The sequence below is a fragment of the Macrobrachium rosenbergii genome, chromosome 53, assembly GCF_040412425.1.
Source record: "Macrobrachium rosenbergii isolate ZJJX-2024 chromosome 53, ASM4041242v1, whole genome shotgun sequence".
NCBI classification, from domain to species: Eukaryota; Metazoa; Arthropoda; class Malacostraca; order Decapoda; family Palaemonidae; genus Macrobrachium; species Macrobrachium rosenbergii.
In genome coordinates this window covers 13,311,430-13,328,760 of record NC_089793.1, presented here as the reverse complement: position 1 = coordinate 13,328,760, position 17,331 = coordinate 13,311,430, and the positions used below count along the sequence as shown (strand labels likewise).

The following is a 17,331-nucleotide window of genomic DNA, read 5'->3' as shown; positions in this document are numbered from 1 at the left end:
CTTCCTTCTTGAGATCAGCATGTATGGAAGGGTATGACCTCTTCCTTTAGACCATCCACATACTATTATTATTATTATTATTATTATTATTATTATTATTATTATTATTATTATTATTATTATTATTTAGATGATGAACCCTATTCAGATGGAACAACCTCATAGGGGTAACTGACTTGAAATTCAGGCTTCCAAAGCATATGGTGTTCATTAGAAAGAAGTGACAGAAGGTAATGGGAAATACTGAAAAAAGGGATCATCTATTAAAAATAAAAAACAAATTAGTACATAGATAAATACAAAGAAATTGAATGAATGGAGGGGTTTACCTTACTCCAGACCATCCACATGGTGAATGGAGGGTCCCTTTTTAACTTTCAACGAGTCCCTCGTCCAGACAGGAAAAGGAAGCAAGGACTTCCTATAACATCAGAAAAAAATAAAAATCTTTGTCTGCTAAAAAAAAAAAAAAAAATAGATGCGCAAGCTTACGGGCGACCTTCGACGCCAGTTCTAGGAATCCTCCTGACGAAATAGGATGTCTTCCGGTTTATATGCTAATCGATGATTTCTCCCGAGAGGATTCAACCAGCCTCCTGCGATCTTTCTTCCATGGGGGTTGGGGTGGAGAGGGGTGGGTGGGCGTGCGCGCGCGCAACCGCAGCGAAGGTTCGGTCGGAGGCCGAACGAGCAACGAGCCCTTGGAACTTCTGCTGCGACTCCGACAGCGTCATCGACATTGGGCCATTTCTTAGAAATGTGACTCACTCTTCGCCTCAGCCGAAATAAATGAATGAATAAACAAATAAATGGGAAAAATAAATCTTACAACTCTGCTCTTTTTTTTCACTCGTTTCCTGAATCATTTACGCCGACTTGTTTGAGAAGTAGTTCGTCATCCCCTTGTAGGATAAATTGATATATTTTCCATATTTTTCATTTCTCTCCTTAATCTATTCAAATGAATTCCGACTGCTTTGGACTGCTTTACTCATTCAAGGCCATTTATGTTGTAAAAAAAAATAACAACTAAAGATGGCCACTGTGTAAGCAGTAAAAAAAAAACTCTATCGTTATCAGCTACCTCTATATATGTTAAATTTTCAGTTGTTTTGATACCTGAAATGAAATTGTTTTATGGTAAAATAAATCAACGCTACATATCATTGGTTTCTACAGGTATCAAGCTATGATTTAATCGTCATACTTCATAACCGCCCCCCACCCCCAAAATACCCACTAACAAACAGACACAAACATACGAAACTACAGATTAAACCAGACGGTTCCCAGATACGCAGACGAAGTGAGAACATTTGGAGGTTTATGTACCCGGAGGTTGGAGTGGCGTGATCACGTGGCCAACGCGACCTGCCGCATGGCCTATATGCAACAAGCATAACAATGGTCACCAATGATACACTTTACAGACACAATGTAAGACCGGAAGTAGGGAGATCCGGTCAGCAGCATCCCATTATCTTTTCTATCGACAGACTCGAAACGCACTGCGCACACTCATAGAATGCATGGAATATGCGTATGCGTATACGCTTGTATGAACTGATGCGTGCACCTTCATAGGTACTTTAGATGGCATTTATTACTGCAATGATGCCTAGGATAAGGGGAGAGAGAGAGTAAATTATTGCTGCATACATTCAGTTACTCTTTGGACCATGCACTGTCATTCCCCGTCAAATTGTCCTTCAATATTTTCTTCATCACTAACCTTTCCTTACTGTCTATCTCTAACCCACCATACTGTCATAATTCTTCCAACACCCCTTCCTCCCCATCCTCCCATTAATTATGATGGCTCACGTCTGAGTTATCGAAAGAATAAGGAAGCTGAAAAATTTCTCTTGCAAGAAGTCAAGGCTGTAGGAAGTGACATTTTTAAGCGGACGTCAGTCAACTTATCCTATGCAGTCTTCATTAACGATCTTGCTACTAAATTCCGCCCTTTCTTTTACTCTGCCCTAAGTATATTTTTCATCTCTATTCTTCTTGTATAGAGCATCTTCATTATTTTCTATCCTCAAATATGCATAATTTTTTATCACATCTTTATTATTTCCTATACTAAACGTCATTATTATCTTTTTGTTTTTCTTGAAGACAACTCACCTTCGTTATTTCTTTTGACAATCCTTACCATCCTTGAATTTGTCTTACATCAATTTTCGCATATTTTCTAATGGTGCATTAAAGCAATCACTCTTCTTCAAACCCCTTTTCCTCACATCTCAACCATCGTCACATCCCAAGCAAAAATTTTACTGTCTCCGATAATAGGACTTCCTACATGTTTGCGTGTCTGTCATTCTTTCTCTCTCTGATGTTAAAGAGCCTTCCTCGTTCCTGCCAAGACCCTTCCATCCCTGTTCCCTGCTTAATGAATTCCGTCGTAAAAGCTGAAACCGCCGACCTTGGTAAAACGTGACCTGAGATGACCCGCTGGCTCCCTTATTTCCATAACACAGATGACGTCAAACCCCCAAGATTATGTCTGATGAGACTTATTCGTGATTCTATTGCTAGACAAAGAGGCACCCACACCACCCACCCACCCACCCACCCACCCACACACACACACACACACACACACACACACACACACACACACACACACACACACACACACACACACACACACACAGCTGTTATTAGAAAGCCAGACCGCCAAAGTGTCTATTAGATGAGGTGCTTGTATATATATAAGCACCTTCTTCATAGATGCTTTGGAGGTCTGGCTTTCTGAAAAGTAACAATTTTTTCAAGTAACAAAGACCCTATGTATTATAGCCTGCACTGAATATTTTCTAGATATCTTGCAGCTAACAGCAATTCCACTTAGTTCCTAATCAAAACTAATCTTTACTTTACACATGACATTCAACTGTAGAGATTTATTTCTAAATGTGTCACATCTAAAATGGTAGCATAAAATAATCATTACAATGTAACCCCTAAGTACAGAAGTCCGTTAAGTTGGGGTGTTGCTGAATGTATATATGTATACATATGTGTGTGTATGTGTGTATTATCCTGTCCAGCTTTTCATAACTCCCGAGCAGCATACAGTCAAGAAGTACACAGGTTGTTTACGTACACACTTGCACATCAAAATGCATCTAAACATTTAATATAAAAATTCTGTCGTCAGATAAGAACCCGCATCTTCGAACTGTTTATCTTACCAATAAATATCATCGTGTTGAAAACCAAATCTCGTTACTGTTAAACCCAATCAGCCATTACAAAGATATTTTGCAACAATAAATCAGATTCTGTGATAATCACTAAATTTGAACCAACAGCAACGGGCAACTGGGTTGCGTACAAACCTTTAAAATCAACTTTGTCAAATCATCAACATTTTCAGTCTATCCAAGTTATTATTTTTACGAAGCTGTGATTTGTCAGGCAGGTAAGATTTACCTCATTTGAAGTCTACTTTATAAGAACTAACTCTCCGGCCCCTATCTAATAAAAACTGCCTAAAGACTACCTAATAATGTCCGTGCTTCATAAGGTTTAAAGGAAAAGTCACGCAAAATTGCATCAGCTAATGACGTCACAGACGTAATTTTCGTAATCATGTTATGCTCATATCTTTGCCACAGTAACATTCGTAACACCAACACCACAGACATACCTAATTTGAAGTAATGCTTTTGGGGGGGTCAAAATATTAAGCAAACCCTAGGATAACATTTTGCAATTTCTCTTAAGAGCACGATATCATTCTGCTCTCTGACTAACCTAACAATTTCGAGCTTTATCAACAAGCAACGTGATACTTCATTCAAACCATAACCAAATGCGCAAATGATTTCAACAGTTCATAAAGTAACATTTGTCACTGTCTTTCACAAGAGTTTTAAATTCCTCGTGAACTGAGAGAGTAACACATTTGTTACGATAACAAAGTCTGCGTATATTACTTCTAATTATAACTACTCTAGTATTAATATTTCTGCCAATGCTATCGTAATGAATAAGAGCGGTATCACAAATTAGTTGACACAGTTTTATATTTAGCAAAATCATATATTCCAGCCCACAAAGATTTGCAATAACTTCCCTGTACCAGAATTAGATCGTGACCCTTTCGCAAACAACGAGTGTATCATCGCAAGGAGAAACGTGTTGTGAATAATACGACACATCTTACCACGTCAGTTTATTTCTTTTAAGGCAGTCTCGGCTGATATTTTCTCAGATATTTTATTTCACCAACACACCCACGCGTTTGTGTATGTGTGTGTGTGTGTGTGTGTGTTTATATATATACCAACACACCCATATATTTGTGTGTGTGTGTGTGTGTGTGTGTATATATATATATATATATATATATATATATATATATATATATATATATATATATATATATATATATATATATTATATATAATGTATATATATATATATATATATATATATGTATGTGTAATATATATATATATAATATGAACTGGGTGTGTGTGTGTAGGACAAACTGGGAGACAAAGAAAATAAATGACATATAGGCCAATATTTAGTGCTGTTAATTATTTATAAAATATATGAGGTAATAACTATGACAGAGGAAGAAAGAAAAATGTCGCCACAAACTACACATGATATCTCGACAGACCCAAGAAACAAATGCTACATTTTAAAATCCACAGAGAAAATAGCGAAAAAAAAAATAAATAAAATAAATAATTAAAAGTTCATCTATTACGAAACCGCGTTGGACAGCGCAGAAAAGTTCGCGTTCACTGAACATATGCGGACATTTAGCAACTTTTACATCAAGTTGTAACTGGAAAATAATTTAAGTGGCCAAGACGTGTACTGTAATCTCCAGTGAAAAATTAAATGACGATTTAGGCCAATCTGATATGTTTTCTTTCTCAGAATCTTTTCCCACTTCTATGTGGGGTCGATGTTACGCCAATCTGATATGTAAATTCGTATATTTATCACAAGGAAATAAACAAAGACGATTGGCAATAAATTCAGTCAAGAGAAATGCTACAAAAAGTACAATTATACAAAGACACTTTCAAGATCCGATTTTATAAGTAATTTGTATCCACTTAACACAATCGAGAGTAAATGAGAAAAGGCCGAAAAAAAATAATTAAACCTTAGTATTCTTACCTCAAAGAGGTCAGCAGACATTGCAAGAGGTACATCTGAGAGAGAGAGAGAGAGAGAGAGAGAGAGAGAGAGAGAGAGAGAGAGAGAGAGAGAGAGAGAGAGAGAGACGAGCTGCCAAAGCCGAAAGAAGACAGGTAGGAGAGGCAATGCGTGCCAGTATGCAGGTAAACCTCACCGACCATACCTCCCTTCCTTTCAGGATGGCGATACACAAATAAACTTCAAGAGGGAAGAAGGTCAGGAGGAAGAAGATGGTTACATCTCAAAACCAAGAAAATTAAATTTTATTTTATATTACAATCACATCACGTGCATATATATATATATATATATATATATATATATATATATATATATATATACATATATTATATATATATATATATATTATATACACACACACACACACACACACACATATATATATATATATATATATATATATATATATATATATATATATATATATATATATATATATATATAGAATCTACTGTCACTTTTACCAAATATGTATGTAACTGTATAACCACAATGCCCTCTTAGATTCTCGAACTCTTCACACTTTTTGGATACACCTGTCACTACAAAGCCTTATATCCAAATGCAAGATGTGAAGTAAATGTGACGTCCGTAGCATCCAGAGTACCAGAACGAGGTGACGTGTGTGGAGAGAGAGAGAGAGAGAGAGAGAGAGAGAGAGAGAGAGAGAGAGAGAGAGAGAGAGAGAGAGAGAGAAGTAGGATGATCTTATGTTACTTGAATAAACTTCCCTACCTACTTGACACCAATTAGGGATCAACAGGTTCTGTGAAGCGCAACGTTCTGATTTGCATGAAGTCAACTTCGAGAATATACGTAGGACTCAACAAGAACACATCCTTCCTATAAATCCAGTGTGATCCGCTTCTCATAGTTATCCTCGCCATGAAACAGGATATACAGCGGAACTACATTCAGTTAACCAAGCGAAATGCAAGCGCGTGCACGTGGCACTGTCAGGACACTGCTTTAACAAAAAGCAATATTCAGGTATTTAAAACGCTTATACAACCAGAAGAACAAAACAGAGTCAAAATGCAAAGTCACCCATATGCCGAATACTATAAGCGATTTCCATTCCTTCATTTAATTATCAAAATCAGACCTAAGTTGGAAGTAGGCACGAACTTCGAAATCGAAATGATTAGGCCTAGTTGCAAGCCTATTGCTCTTCTGCCTTGAGCTGACACAACGATCCAGAAAAACGCGTCGTCTGAAATTCTGTCTTAAATGACTGTAACGTAAACAAATAATTTTCACCGTATATCGTCAAGCCAATTAAATACAATTTTCACCAAAAATATTTGTACCAGCAAAATATTTTACCCTTCAACGACGACAGTTTTCTGACACAAGCTCCAACACACAACTTCCGGGGTATCAAGCAACACCAACAGTCGCAAAGGCTGCGGATCCTTTGACGTAAGAACTGCGTTCCTCAGCACGGTGCCTACGTGCCGCCAGATCTCAATCGTGCCCCTCCCACCTGTGACGACTACCCGCCACGGCGCCCATGGAAAAAAAAAAAAAATAAAACAGATGTGGAAAGTCGTGGGCATCGATATGAAGTTCAAGGTTGGTCGCTGACGTCACAAGCTGCCTTCGAAACTCGACTAGGAGAACAAGATGGATTTTGATTTCGACGAAAACTCTATGGCTGAAGCAGCTTTTTATCTTTTTCTAGCAACAGCAACTTTCTTGGGGGGTTCATCATCTTGACAATATAAAGGGACACATTAACTACTGACAAAACGAGTAATAACAAGATGAAGGTTTATCATCTTCGTGGTAGGCCTACATACTGTATACAGGATCAAATAGAGTAATGGCACTTAATAACATACAATTCATAGTTATCGGCAATGCCCAGTTCTCAGAGAGTAAATGGCGAATGATAACCTGAAGACCAGTCTCGATATCACCTGGGAATAGCTTTATTTCCAAATATATTTTTTCCCTTTTAAATGGAGTAGCGATCAAATAATATCCGATAAACAGCGAAAAATCAAGAGAATATTGCTTTACATACTTTTCTTTTATTCTTTCTAATATGCACAAGAGGTCCAACAGCGGAAAAAAAAATGATCTACCTAAATCATTACTACTCAAACACTAGGAAGATCCTACATTTGCCGACTGCATCTCATTTATTGTAAAATGCATAGAGACCGGTTGTTTCGTAAGCTACTGGCTAAGAACTTTAGGACAAGACCTGATGGTGTTGCCGCCCGGGGGAGGACACAGACCGACAAATTCAAGGAAGTAGTTCCAATGGACTACGATTCATCCGAAATGAAGCAATAGTCTCATCCCATCCACAGGCAACTTCGTCCTTGTATCATCGGGACTATCCTGATCCTGAAGAATTTTCCTTAAGCTAAAATTTTTTACTTTAACTGTCACTTGGAAATAATATACTTTAAAACAGCACACAACCTACCACTAACTATAAATCTGAATTTCTATATTTGCCTTGCACCAATAAATATATTCATTTTATATATTTTTCGTATATCTTATCTGCAAAAATCAGCACCTGAGCGATGTCTCATGATCTCACGGCATGCAATGAGCAAGCAATTTCTGAACACTTGCAATCGCTCACGCACATTCAACAAGCTGCTTGCAAATTATTCGCAGGGACATTACAAGGCTCTCTCTCTCTCTCTCTCTCTCTCTCTCTCTCTCTCTCTCAAATTAAACGACGATAGAGATAATGACTGCAGTTTCAGTTGAATCGAAACCATTATCAACTGATAAGGGGCCTCATAGATAAAGGTTTGCAATGTCACATTCTCGCATCAGTAAGTAGTTCTAACCTGTCTATCCTAGAATGTATAAATAAACTTACATTTAATAACGGGAAACTAAATGCAAATGTGACTAAGAGGTATGGTCGACAAAATTACTATATACCACCATTAACAAAATGCTTTATTTACAAGGCATAATAGCCTATATATCTTTACTATAAAGTCATGTTCATGAATGATTAAAAATGGTTTTCAGTGCCCATATCGGGGTTTATTATCCAAACTTGTAATTTTGTGTCCTTAAATATAATAAAGAAATCTAATAATTTTAACCCAACGTTTAAAAGTCACCGTTACTTAAGAACGGAAATGGAGAAACATTTCAGAAGTCGTGAGAACAAAGCTTAGAGCCGTTTCACAACAACGACAAGAAATCTCTTAACACATCTCGAATAGGATTTACAAGCTGTCAAAACCTTTCAGCTCTGTCAAGACGTATTTTCATGAAGTTCGCTCGTAAGGCCAGAGCCCGAGCTGGGATACAAGTGTATTTAAAACTGACAGTGGCAACAACGCTTGATTATCTGCTTATGATCAAGCACTGTTTGCTTAGAGACCTGTAAATTAGCAAATCGAAGAGAAACACGAACTAGCGCCGTATTTTTTGGTGCAGTGTTGCATACGTTTCTCAATATATCGCTCCTGTCATACATGCGTAAAAATATGCGCAAAAACATGTACCTTAAGATTTGAGATTTTATATAGGTACACATTATATTACAAGAGCTTTTAAAATAAGTTCGTTGATTTTCGATAGCACGAACTAAATTGACCGAAGTCAGACATGAAATATATTCCATTATTGTATCTCAGCTCTAGTCATTATTCTGGAACGCTCGAAAGAATTCCCGACATCAAAGTTCGTGGAACATTACAAAAAGGATGTATGAAGATTATTACTCATCTATTCATCTTCAATTTCCATTTGGATAAGGTGTGCTCCGTGACGTCAAGGCACACTGACCTTTATTCACTTTTTCAAACTTTAAGGCTGTTTCGATGAAATGATACATACATACATACATACATACATATATATATATATATACTATATATATATATATATATATATATATATATATATATATATATATATATATATATATATCTCTCTCTCTCTCTCTCTCTATATATATATATATATATATATATATATATATATATATATATGTGTGTGTGTGTGTGTGTCTGAAGAACTGATCCGGCATTGAAAGACAACACATTTCTAAAATGCCCTTTATATCCATATGATACAGCATCTCCAAATTAGCCTAATTTATAAAAAATGCAAGTAAATAAATTACTGGAGCATAAAAAAAGCCACCATGTCTAAGCCATGAAAGAACGCTACTCGTCACGTTTACAAACTTTTACGAGCAAATGTTTATAATTCCAGGTGGATTTTCACCCCTCCTGCTTCCTCAACTTTTCTCTTACATTCTCATGTGAGCGATTGCATGCGCGCGCGTACACACACACACACACACACACACACAAATTACACACACACACACACACACACACAAATTACACACCGTCATTAACGGAGAGAAATATTCTAAACATTAACTGCATAAGAGACCCAAAGACCAAAACCACAACCATTTACTTCTTCCTCTAACTTCAGTTCTCCGGAGAATCTTGAGGATAATATTTCTTGAAACTCTCGCATTGCGTAAGGCCGCGTTACGTAAACCTGTCTCCACCGGCCTTGCAGAAAGCGGTATTGAACCGAACGATCAGATTCAGCAACTTGTTGATTACTACTGGTCATATGAATAGCTCTTTTATTTTAGAGGCTATGAGACGTTTCAAACTGCTAAAAATATACAGGTCCGTATGCTTATAGCTTTAAGTGGAACCTTATTGCAATTACTGTGGTGTCCCTTGCATTAACAACTATGCCAATATTTTCAATTTAGTAGTGTTAGTAATACATCTAACATAGCTATTTTATTGTCTGTAGGTTAGATGCTCTCCCTATCCGTGATGACGTGAGCTGGGCTAAGGGCTCTTCGTGGATTTTGGCGTAGCTTTTTTTTTTTTTTTTTTTTTTAAGGGACTACTGTAAGTTACTTTTAATTCTGATGTCAACATTACGACGCATTGTATTATTATTATTATTATTATTATTATTATTATTATTATTATTGTTATTACAAACACATGCATATATATATATATATATATATATATATATATATATATATATATATATATATATATATATATACAGTATATATATGTGTGTGTACTTAATAATAATAATAATAATAATAATAATAATAATAATAATAATAATAATAATAATAATAATGCGTCGTAATGTTGACATCAGAATTAAAATTAACTTACAGTAGTCCCTTAAAAAAAGCTACGTAAATATACACACACACACATATATATATGTATATACATATGTGTGTGCTTGTATGTATGTATAAAATGCATCCATCACTAGAAGACAGATACACCCAAGGAACTATCTCCCAAGAGGGTGACAGAGAATTAATATTCATAAGAGGCCCCCTTGTTAAAAAAAAAAAAAAAAACCTACCGCACTACTAAATATGCCCACCACCACCACCACTGCTCATGTGACCTCGGTGCAAGTAAAGGGCCGTGTCATCTGACAACAGGAAGCGAAGGTCTTGTATCGAGGAGTTGCATGATCCCCTCTTAAATAGGATCGTGCTGGAAATGGAATATAGAATTTAGGCCAAAGGCCAAGCGCTGGGACCTACGAAGCCAATCAGCGCTGAAACGTAAATTCGGAGCAGTAAGGTTGGAAAAGTATAACAGGAGGAAAACCTCGCAACTGGAGCACTATTAATGTTAAGAGAGGTTGGATGGCACGACACAAGAAAGAGAATATGAATGGAGGTACAGTAAATGGGATGAAAGGGGTTGCAGCTAGGGACGGAAGGAACGCTGCAATGAAGGATCGTACTCACTGACAGAGGAAGAATATAGGAAAAGATGTCAAGGTGCTGTCTGCAAGAGCGAGTTATGCTGCTAAGAGAAATGTCAGATGTTGACTAATCATTAGCTTTAGATAATATCATTGCACAAATCTCAGGCAGTTACTTATACTGGAAGAGTATCTGATATAATTCCAACAACTTTAGACGATTATATTGACGAATATCGTTATCTTACTTTGTCATCTCCTTGAGATTATTACACTGGACGCATAATCAATAACTTAATTATCCTGAACGACTAATCAACAACTTTAGAAAATATAGTGGACAAATAGCCAACAACTTAGTTAATTATATTGGGCGAATATCTGACTTTAGTTCGTCAGCAGCTTTAGGTTACTATGATATTGGACGACTATAACGTTTTAGTTCGTCAACAACCTTAGGTTATTAAACTGAATGAATAAGTCAACTACTGTACTTTAGATAATTATATGGGACGAATAGCAGATTGTAGTCCATCACCAACTTTACAAGATTAGGCCTATATCAGACGAATGTGAGATTTTTGTTCGTCAAAAACTATAGGAAATCATTTTGGATGAATTTAAGATTTGAGTCCAGCAACAACTTTAGATGAATATAACGGGCGAACATCAACAATTTCAGACGAATAACTTTGAAAAATATCATATGTAAGCCAATCAACCACTATAAGTGATTTATTAGCACGTTCAACAAATTTTATATCCCTTTGTAATTCCGTGCCAGTATCTCAATAATTAAAGGTCATTAACCACCACAGAATTCTCCCTACAAACGAAAAAAAAAATTGGTCAGTTGTTCTTCAATTTTCAAGAATATTTTATAAAAACTTTCCAGTAACACGCCATGACAACTGATCTCTCCCCTGTTGAGTATAACATTGCTATGGCATAATACTTCGACTCCATATTGAAACAATTTCTTTTCATATTATCTCTGGTAATATCCCCTCGAAATGCAAAATTAAAAGTAATAAAAAAAGTACACGAAAGTCCGCGAATACATACGTTTGATTTACGGAATTCACTGCCAACATTTACACGAAAAATAACTTACAAACTCAAGAAAAAATCCAAAAGTTCTGATGACACTAAAGTAATATTGTTCACAATCCCTTTAGCTTCGATTATTGAAGGTCAAATCCCAAGTCATTACGGCTAATGACTTCTCCGATAAGCTTCCTATAGATTAACGGTGACTGAACTCCTTTACTAACCTAAATCACTTCAGTAATTAATAAGAGGAATACCAAAAGGTCGTAAAATGATAACAAATGAGAGGCAACCAAAAATAACTAACAAGAAAAAATCACTATAATGTTTTTATTACAATTAAAGTAAATCAGAACTTAGCTCAATATCATCAACGCACACACGACTATGCAGCCAAAAAAAAAAATCACTAACCATGAGGTTAAAGGTGTGACTTCATTTACAAAAGAAGTCCTATCGAGTGAAAAGAGAATAAATGCGCTCATAAAAAAAATTTTAAATAAAAAAATATATATTGCGAATTTGTAGACACGACAACATTTGAGAAAGAGAAGGCTGCTTCACAGTCGTGAATTACGTCATGGACCGATTGAGTAGGAGACTCCAGGCACTGGGTATTATCCTATCACAATATCCTAGGATAATAGTTTCTTATTTATCCCCATCGCTACCCGTAAGTCATGGGGTCGGCTGTCCAAGATGTGTCTTCTCCAACTATCTCCATCGAAAGCATCTCTCTGGTAACTTTTCTTCTCCAATAATCCTTCACATCAGCACGCCATCCAATCCTCTGCCTTCCTCTCGGCCTTCTACTCCTAACAGGTTCGACCCAAGGCCTCTTCACTCATCCTTACCACATGTCCAAACCATTTCTATCTCGACTCTATGATATCAGTAATTTTTACCACACTGGTACCTCTCCTAATTTCCTAATTTTCCTGCAAGATACTCAAAATCCACCTCAGCATCCTCATTCCTGTTTCTAAACCATATATCATTATTAATCTGATTGCGGTACAATGGAACCTCATTTACAGTTTGTTTGGCCTTCTTTTGTCACAAGATACCCCTGCCACCTGCCTCCATCCGCCCCCCAACACTGCTTTTATCCTGCTTTCAACCTCAGCTTCACACCTCCCCTACTGACTTCGAGTAAATCCTGCCTACTGAATTATTATCATAATACGTGCACCAGAATGACATTGTAACGAAATGTTTGGCAAATCATTTTAATACGGTATGTATCTGTGTCTTAATTATTATGGCCTCGAACATTACTTTAATATATTATGAAGTCTACAGCCAGGATGTGTTATTCGATCAGTACAACAATGATCATGATAAATAAACGGGTTATATCACATGATGACAAACCGGCTTATCTATAAACTACTCATGTGCCAAACCAAAGGAAGACAAGCGATGGATGCCGGGGAAACGATGTGTCCATGAACGAGGTACCTAAAAGGGTGTTTCTCCTGTGCCCACCATCCATCCCGTCAGTTTTTATTAACGCGTCCGTCAGCGAGAGTTCAAGGATTACGCAAAAGGACAGAGTTCATTTTCATTCAAACCATCACTGAACAGTTTTGTCTTTTGCTCTTGCATTTAATGTCTGGTGTCACTGCGTATCAATCACTGCCCCCCCTCTCCTCTCTCTCTCTCTCTCTCTCTCTCTCTTTCTCTCTCTCTCTCTCTCATATATATATATATATGTTTTAAATACCACATTTTTTGTTTGAGATTTTATAAAGTACGATACACTATGGCGAATCTGAACAGTTTCTAAAGTTTAAAGTAAAAGGTACTAAACCCGCAAAAGAGGTGGGGGGGAGGGGGGAGGGGGAGGAGGGAGGGGAGGAGGGGGGGGGGTTCAAGCTCGTTTCCGTTTAGAATTCTTGGAATTTAAGTCAGTTCCTCGAATCGGCTTGGCCACGACCTTTAAAGAAAAAGATGCTAATTACCTGCGGAAACCTTAAGAAGATTTACGGACGAGGACCAATGTCACTATGATTATTCGATGACTTAAGGTCACCTATTGCCTATCATTCCCCGCTCTCTCTCTCTCTCTCTCTCTCTCTCTCTCTCTCTCCTCAGAGAAAGAAGAGAACAGAAAAAGATAACAGAGAAGGATGTCCAGTACTCCTCCAATTACATATTGCGGGCCTCGACCAGGTAAGCCTCACACTAACGGGGTTAAAAAGTATGATGTTCTTGACAGTTTCTCTCTCTCTCTCTCTCTCTCTCTCTCTCTCTCTCTCTCTCTCTCTCTCTCTCTCTCTCTCTCTCTCTCTCTCCTGTAAACAATTAACATGAAGATCATTTCTGCAAAACAATGTTCATGACAGACAGTCAGTCAGTCAGTCAGTCAGTCAGTCAGTCAGTCAGTCAGTCTCTCTCTCTCTCTCTCTCTCCAGTAAACAATTAACATGAAGATCATTTCTGCAAAACAAAAGATCAGACCATCGAACTCGTGCTCTTATCAAGAAGAGAAACTGTCGAACTCAGCAGAAAGTCTCCCCTTGTCCCTGACCACAATACGATTGAGGAATATAAAATTAACCAGCACGAGATCACAGAACCCATTAAAACCCAGAGAAAATACTGAACCCATTAAAACCCCGAGAAAATACTGAACCCATTAAAACCCAGAGAAAATATTGAACCTTCACCTAGGGGCACTATTGTAATTTTTATGCAATGTAATGGATCTTCTTAAAAATGAATCGGGTAAATATTGGAATTAAGGCTAAAAGCAGAAAACACTTAAAAATCTGTCATGCGGATCAAAACGGCATCTGACAAGGATTTAGTCGATTCAGTTTGAGGTTAACTGTTTAGAAAAACCTTCCACTAAGGTAAAGTTTTTGTACCCTATATCTGTCTCAGCTCGTACCACTTCCGGAGCAAAGACCAGGATATCAAGAGAACAAAGAAGCTTTCGGATTTCAGCAATTTTTATCTAAGACCAATTCTAACAAAACAGCATACATGAAAACCTGTACTTATATAATCCGACTAATGCTGGCCACACAGAAATCGAGTATCCCGCGAGGGTGAATTTTTTTCAAGACATTTTGCATCTCTTACCTCTGCGCCCGTGGGTGTCACAGCTGAGTTGGGGTGGAACAGCAGCAGCACCTGCTCCTTGCTATTTTCCTTCACCTGTCAACTCTTTCAATTCACTTCACTTCCAAGCCAAAGCATAAATTACAAAAAAAAAAAAGGAACGTGGATGCACTCACTTTTATCTCATGGTAGATTTAAAACTGGGCACTTCACAACAACCGTGTTCACTTGAGAAAGTTTTTCATTTTAAAATGGGTACGTAATCACTATACCATGGCACCGTGGGATCATGAAAACATTTCACCTCAGAATGAATAACACTGGTATTCTCCTTCCCGCTTTATCTTATTTCGGCGTATTCACAAACTGTATTCAAGATGCTCTGCCTCTCGCGTAATTTGTCAACTAAAAGGAGACAGATTTTAAAATAGGGAGGGGAGCTAACGCTCTGACGTGGAGCGAGCGAAGGCGAGAGGAGAGGAATGAAGTCAGTTGCAGCATGGAGTCGACATTAGCCGCGTCTGGTCCCCCTCTCCCCTCCACAGCACCCCTTCCACCCAAACACACCCCGGTCACCTCCCACCAACGTCAGCCACCGCCGGCCAAGTCTCTCTCTCTCTCTCTCTCTCTCTCTCTCTCATACTGAACCACGAACTCTTGTCTTTAACGGATGTTAATCTTCGCGAAATTCTTGAATTTACAATATAGCCACTGACTGAACACTTAACTTTTACTTACTTATCTGAAGAATTCTCATGCAGGACGTGTAGCGCTGATGTGATAAAGTAAGTTGCTATTCCCCCGCCCCCTGAAGAAACATGACAGTTATGGTGCCGGGTATCCAAAATGGCTGCTCTGGAACGACAGTTCTTCTCGTTGTTCCACTCCTTTTTTTAAAAATAAACCTGGCGTTATTTACAGAGCGTCACAACCCACCACCGTGGGCATTTTCTACAAGACGTTGTCTTCCGCAGCCAGACACAAGGAAAGAACTTCCCTTCAGTGTCCAAAAGGAGATACGTATTGAGAAGAATGAAAATTCTTGTCGAGCTGAAGCGGATGGATTCTGTGGCAACGGTAAGCTCGAAGCTGATGGTTTCTGTGAAAACGCTAAGCTTGAAGCTTGTTTTCAGTGCAAACGTAGGGCCGAAGCTAATGAAGCTAATTATTTTTACAAAACAACGTTACATGGCAACAATGGTGCTGAAGCCTTTGCTTATAAATGCCCTTATATTACCCGCCGAAAGGTCCTAAGACCAGCCAGTCAAACGCCCAACATTCGCAACCCGGAAAAGTTTCGCATAAAATTAAGGTAAACAGAATTAAAAGACAAGACCTGGACGTTTGTTTTTTTTTTTGTAAATGTGTGCGCGTATATGCGTTTGTGTCTGTAACGGATTAGAACCATTCGAACAAACCGTTAAGAACTGTGAAGACGGCAACAAAACAATGCTTCATGTTATGCCCTCAGCGAGGGCAGCTTACGTAACTTCTAAGAGTTCGTCCCAAAGGACAGTTGAACGACCTCTGAATACCACTTTAGTTTCAGAGACGGGAGGTTATTCCTTACCAATTGAAAAGAACAGATCGATTCCTAGTCATTTAAACACAGTACTAAAAATATTACAAAATTGAGAGTAAGAAATGATAAAACAAGAGACGGCCGCACGGGTTTAAAAGAAAGAAAAAAAACTGGGCTAGCAGGTTTTGAAGTACGCAAGACCAAGATGATAGGCTGCGAACGTACGCCTCTGCGGTTTAACCAAGGAGGGTTTAGCGTTGTCCTAATTCCGTTTGCTTATCCCACTTGTGAGACTGTAAGAAGGCGATGCATGAAGATGGTCAGAAATTCCCTAGCTTCGACGATCCTTGAAGGATGTGGCCTCCGGTAGCAATGGGGTACTTTGTGCATCATCTGATGTGGTAGGTGTTGCACGGTATCATGGCGGAATTCTGACTTCTCTCTATCGATCTATCATCCTATCTATCGAATCATAGAAAGGAATTTTTGACGTCTATTTATCTCTCTTCTCCCTCTAATATTCCACTTACTGCCTCGTTATTCCTTCGTTACTATATCTATATTTTTTTTTATCCTGAAACACTGATTTCCAACACGGCCGTACGCCCCACCGGAGGGGCCTGGGAAAATTTTGGTGGGGCGTGGACATGGGACCCAAGAACATTTTTTTTTTTACAATGAAATTACAAAACGCGGTGATTTGCGGCTGGAGCTGCCATAATTGCCTCCCCGAACCAGGGAAACCTGCCGTAAAAATGTCAGTCATA

The 17,331-nt window shown here is 38.0% G+C and overlaps 1 protein-coding gene across 10 annotated transcripts in view; it reads right to left on the bottom strand.

Moving 5' to 3' along the window:
• LOC136834302 (uncharacterized) overlaps positions 1-17,331 on the bottom strand; it is a 226,449-nt gene that overhangs the window by 57,870 nt on the left and 151,248 nt on the right. The window contains exon 1 of one of the 10 annotated variants that reach the window (XM_067096718.1): positions 15,064-15,565. The exons of 7 other annotated variants lie outside the window; for them this stretch is intronic. The gene's annotated coding sequence lies outside the window, so the exon portion shown is untranslated. Of the gene's footprint in view, positions 1-15,063; positions 15,566-17,331 lie in introns of those variants that run through there. 2 more of the 10 variants (XM_067096715.1, XM_067096717.1) reach the window with 2 other exon arrangements.